The sequence below is a fragment of the Pteronotus mesoamericanus genome, unplaced genomic scaffold, assembly GCF_021234165.1.
Source record: "Pteronotus mesoamericanus isolate MK-2021 breed Mesoamerican mustached bat unplaced genomic scaffold, CSHL_Meso_final contig_173, whole genome shotgun sequence".
Lineage (NCBI taxonomy): Eukaryota > Metazoa > Chordata > Mammalia > Chiroptera > Mormoopidae > Pteronotus > Pteronotus mesoamericanus.
The window spans coordinates 12,307,904-12,313,903 of record NW_026555072.1 but is presented as its reverse complement, the minus strand read 5'-3'; positions in this window follow the sequence as shown (position 1 = coordinate 12,313,903).

The following is a 6,000-nucleotide window of genomic DNA, read 5'->3' as shown; positions in this document are numbered from 1 at the left end:
TTTTGTTTGTTTTGAGATAATTTTTATTTTCCTTTGGATTTCCTTTTTTGACCCATTGGTTGTTCAAGAGCATGTTGTTTAATCTCTGTACATTTGTGAATTTTCCAGTTTCCTCCTGTTATTGACTTCTGCTTTCATGTCTTTATAGTCAGAAAAGATACTTACGATTTCAGTCCTCTTAAATTTGCTAAGACCTGTTTTGTAACCTATTTTTTTTTTTCCTATGCTGGAGAATATTCTGAGTGTACTTGAGAAGGATGTGTATTGTGCTACTGTTGGATGGAATGTTCTGTATATGTCTGTTATTTTCATTTGGTGTAAAATATAGTTCAAGTTTAATGTTTCTTTGTTGATTTTCTGTCTGGATGATCTATCCATTGTTGACAGAAGGATATTGCATTTCCAAATATATTATTTTACTGCTGTTTATTTCTCCCTTCAGATCTGTTAGTACATGCTTAATATATTTAGGGGATCCAATGTTCAGTGCATGTATATTTATTTTATTATATTTTCTGGACTAATTGACCCCCTATCACTTTTAATGATCTTTTTTGTCTCTTATTACCATTTTTGGCTTATTGTCTACTTTGTCTGATGCAAGTATAGCTAACCCTATTGTCTTTTGGTTTTTATTTGCATAGCATATCTTTTTTCATCCCTTAACTTTGAGTCTATGTTTATCCTTAAAGCTGAAGTGAGTCTCCTATAGGCAGCATTTAATTGAGCCTTGGTTTGTTTTTTTAAAATCCATCCACCCACTGTATGCCTTTTGATTGACAAAGTCAATCCATTAACATTTAGAGATATTGATAAGTAAGGACTTACTGTTGCCATCTTTTAAATTGTTTCCTGACCATTATGTAGTTCCATCTTTCTTTTCTTCCTTTCTTGCTTCCTTCCTTTGTAAAGAGATGATTTGCCATAGTGGTATGCTTTAATTCTGTTCTCTTTATCTTTTATGTATGTATGTATATTTTTGCATTGTGGTGCTCATGAAGCTTACATAAAACATCATATACATATGATATTTTAACTCACTGCTTCTGTCTTCTGGTTGCTTAGGTCTGTTGTTGAAGCTTTCTATTGGGTTCTTTAGTTCATTCATTGTCTTCTTCAGCTCCAAAAGTCCTGTTTGATTGTTTTCATTTTTTCTATATCTTTGCTGAACTTCTAATTTAGTTCTTGTATTGTTTTCTTAACATCATTAAATTATTTATCCATGTTCTCTTATAGCTCTCTGAACATTTGTAAAACAATTATTTTGAATTCTTTGTTGGGTAATTCCTGGATCTCCATTTCTTTGCGGCCAGATACTGAAGTTTTACTGTATTTCTTTGATGGAGACATGTTTCCCTCATTCTTTATGATTCCTGAAACCATGCATAGGGGTCTGCACATTTGAAGAACCGATCTCCTCTTCCAGATTTTATGGACTGAGTTCACTAAAGGAAGCCTTTCATCTGAGGGTGGTGACACACTAGATCGTGTTGTAACCGTGGGTCTAGTGTTTCAGGGTGCCAAGTGTGGTGGTATGTGGCAGCACCAGGTGTGAGGAAGTTTGATGTCTCTTCAGCTCATGCCCCTGGGGTCCATAGTATCAAAACTTGCGTGGTCCTTGGTGAGCAAAACAGGGAGTCTGCAGTGACTGCAGGAGCTGTTGGAATCTTAAATGGAACCTCTAGCTCTATTAGCTGGGGATCACAGTAGGCAGTGGTGGTGGCCAGAGCTGGTGGTACACACACACTTGGCTGTAGGGGGCCAGCTCCAAGTACCTATATAATGGGGCCAGTTGCAGACATCCTCATAGTCATGAGGGCCAGGGCAGATAACAAGGCCAGGAACAACTATAGGCTCACTAGCAGCTGCAGAGGACCTGATTATTGACATGTTTTCCTGTGGCTGCACATTTTCACTCTGGACTAGCACACTGTAGTGGAGGCTGTTGGTAGGTTGGAACTAAGAGTGTGCAGGTACAAAGCTGGAGGGGCTAGCTATCGGTGGGCATGGTGGTGCCAGCCAGTGACAAGGCAGGGCCTGAAATGGACCTACAAGCAGCTGTGGGGGCCCTGGTTGTTGGGGCACTCATCCACGGCTGTACGCTCTTCCAGGTGCTTGTGGGTTGCAGTGGAAACTAGTGTCTGGTGGTAGGCCAATGGCATGTAAGTACACAGTTGGTATCTTGCACTTCTGCAGCTGCAGGAGCCTGAGCTGGCTGTGAGTATGGCTCCTGGGCTCTGGTGGGGGTGGAGAGGGACTCTGGAAACTGGTATTTTATATCTGCCCAGCTACAGAGACCTCAGTGGCAGCAGGTGCGGGTCTAGGGCTCCAGTGGGAGTGGTGGGGGTAAAGGAGCAGGGAGAGACTCAGGTGGCTGGTGTGGGACAAAAGCTAGAGAAATCTGCAGGACGTCTGCAGCAAAACTGTGCTGGCTGTTGGCTTCCAGAGTGGCGAAATATGCCTAGGTTTTCTGCAGAGCAGGTCTCTGAACCACAGTTGCTTCTCCTATATGTCTGCTAGTAATAGCCTGTACTTTTCTTCCTTGTTCCTAGGTGGCTTAACACATTTCTACTTTGCAGATCTGGGTGGGATGAAACTGAAGTGGGACCTTTGCATAGTATCCCTAGAGGCTTGGGAAGCTGGTCACTCACGCACTCTTCCTTTCCTGGTGAAAGGAACTCTTTCTGGCTAGGAAGTTCCTTCTTGCTGCTTAACAATGCCGGCTTAGGGGATGGGATGCTACAGACAATATGAATTCAATTCCTTTTGTGTGTGTGTGTGTGTGTGTGTGTGTGCTTATTCTCGGGTTTTTTGTTTGTTTGTTTGTTTGTTTCACAATCTTATTAAAATGTCCTAAGTGGACTGTAGAGGTTTCTCACAGCTGTTTTTGTTTATGATTAGTGTCCAATCATTAATCTTTGTGAGAGGACAAGGAAGCTGGGTTCTCCTACCTCACCATTCCTTCTATGTACCCTAATATTTACTTTTAAATTAAGATAAGGACTTATACATAAGTAGAACTATTTGGCTTGGAGAAAAGAAGGCTCTGGGGTGACTCAATAATATTTAATAAATCTACTTTTTGAATATTTATTTTATTTAAAAACTATTTCTATCTGGCAGGGAATGGTCAGTTATTGTCCATATCATAGGTGTGTTGTGTGTGTATGCATATGTGTGCTTTAAAAATAAAATTGCATGAGAAAGAAGTTAAGTTCTTAAAGGGCAGAATTTCTCAACTGTAAATGTTGCTAGGTAAAAAACAAATTGCTGACAAAGGCTAAGAAATCTGAACTTTATAGATTTCTAAAAATTCAACAAAAGATCAACCAGGTGGTCTGAGATTCTTTTAGAACTATAGTCTTTTTTATCTTGTTGTGGTGGTTGGGGAATGCACTAGTCTCAACCATTGGATATTCCAGTTAATAGTAATTATTGCTAACAGATTAGCAATTTTCAAGAAATTGGGATACTGTAAAGTATAAGAAGAAACTAAATCCTGATATATACTGTTGTGTGAAAAAAAGAATTACTAAGAAATACTGCACATGAATAGGGGCCACTTTAAGTTGATTTTCTTTGTCTTACTCTGAGAATTAATGTCTGGGAAATTGTACCTGTCTGACTTTTAGAAACAGCCTTAAGTATTATATTCTGAAACCTCATCCTTTAGAGTAGACTGCTAAAAATACAGTAGACCTGAGTTATAAAAATATGAGGCCCAAAAGATCTTTATAAATTGTAGATTTACATCAGAATATTAAGTAATCACCAAATTTACCATTACATTACATCACTTGATTGCTAAACAATGCTTCTTCTTTTCAGCCATGCAATCCAGTTAAGTAACAATGAAATCACTAACCCACCTACTTGCATGGAAAAAGCTAAACATCACTCTTTCAGGTCAGATAGGAAGAAATTCATGGCCTGAAGAATGCATCTCCTTTGTTCTTCCAGAGAGATTTCAGAGCATATTTCTGAGTTCCTTGCATTGGTTGGTAAGGAAAAAAATCATTCCATCTAAACATCTCCTGGGATTGGTTAATGTGCGAGTATTGGCTAAAAACCACCAGAGCACACTATTGACATGGTAATTATTCCAGATCTAGCTATTAAAGGTCAGCACAGCTATCTGATCATCCTGGTTTTCATTTGAGACTGCATCACTCACAGCTAAAACATTAAACTCAGACATCTGTGTTGTGAACTTCCTGTTGCATTAATTACTCAGTGTTTCATTCTATTAGGGCAACAGTGCCTATGGCTTCACTGAGATGAAAGGCAACAGTGTTTGACCATGTCCAAGTCACAATGGAATTAGGCTGTAAAACACCCTGTAAAATGTACATTTTTGAACTTTTTTCCTTTGTAGAAAATATTCAGTAAACTTTACTTTCCATTTGGATGATATAAAAGTGCATTTTGAGAAATCTTCCTCTTTAAGATATTGTATATCAAAGAATGAGGGAGGGAAAAAGTGTAACATAAATAGATAGTATCAGTATTAACTAGAGGGAACAAAACAAGATAGGATATTAAAATAAAATGAATAGTGTGATTATTAATTATATTAACCAACATCACCCCAATAAACTTAATAATAAACAGTAAAAATAAAAGTATATCTGTTCTAGTTGAAAAAATAAATAATGCTTAAATTGATTGCAATTTACCACCAGTTTTTTACTTCTGTCTGTATCCATATCCTCTATAATGTGATTTTGCTGTTTCTTCCAGCAAGAAGAGTGGTCTATTTGCTCACCCCTTGAATCTGAGCTATTCTTTTGACTTGCACAATAGAATGCAGCAAAAGTGATATGTGAGTTCCAGTCTGGGCCTCAAGAAACCTGGCATGCTTTTGCTCTGTCTTCTACTCCTCTGCCTTTTCCATCACAGTATGTCCAGGCTGGCTTGCTTGAGGGGTGAAATATGTACAGCAGAGCAGTCAGCCTCATAGTACCAGCCAAGACACTAGACATATGAGAGAAAGCCTGAGATGAACAGAACTCCTTAGGCAACCCACAGCTGACTGCAGATGCATAAGTGAGCTTAGCTCGCAACCACAGAATCACCCAGATGACCTGTAGATGCATGGGATATTGTAAACAGTTCTTTTTTTAAGCCCCTAACTTTGGGGTATTTGTTACACAGCAAACCTACTGACATAAATGTTATCAAAAATTGATAAAAGAGATGGAAGTGTCCAGGATAACAATTGTAGGTGATTATACTTATGCTTACATTACATGGCAAGCTTTTCTGAAGATTACTATGAAGAACATTACTGTGAAAAACACTTTATCATCTGAATTCTCATGACTTATTTGGAGTCATACTTGTTGTAAATGTCCTCGGGCTCATGGAGCACAAAGGTGTTGCCACCTAGAATATACCAGGTAATTTATTTTAGATAATTCTACTCAAATAATTAGCATGTTGCTCCATCCATGTAGAAATAAGTTATTTGGCAATCTTACTGCCTGAAATAGAAGTAAAAACAGGGAATGATGGCAGGAAGAATTGTCTGAGCAATCGAAATAGACCTAAAATCCACAAGCAGTAGTGCATTAAACTCTGGCACAGCTCATCAGAAATTCACTCAGAGCTTTTTTTATACTTGTTATAATAAGCTTAGTAACTTCGGTCCCCAATTCATTGTTGATGAGAAATGCCAAGTTAAAAGACATGAGAATTACTAGAGAATTACACTATGGTTATGAGAGACTTGTGAGAACCTAAAGAAAGGGTGAAGAAGGAAGCACTATAAGCATATTCAAAAATCTCAGAAGCATAGCAGTCTTGGGTCATTAATGCAAGGAAAAAGAGCTCCATATATCTCAATAGAACTTAACAGCATCATTATAATGCATTTCTTCATTCGTTCACTTATTCATACATTTATTCAACGAATACTATACATACTAAACTTTTTCTCTGGTTGGTGTACTGGCCCAAACCTAAAGAACTGAGACTATTAATTAGAGCTTCCAATTGGGC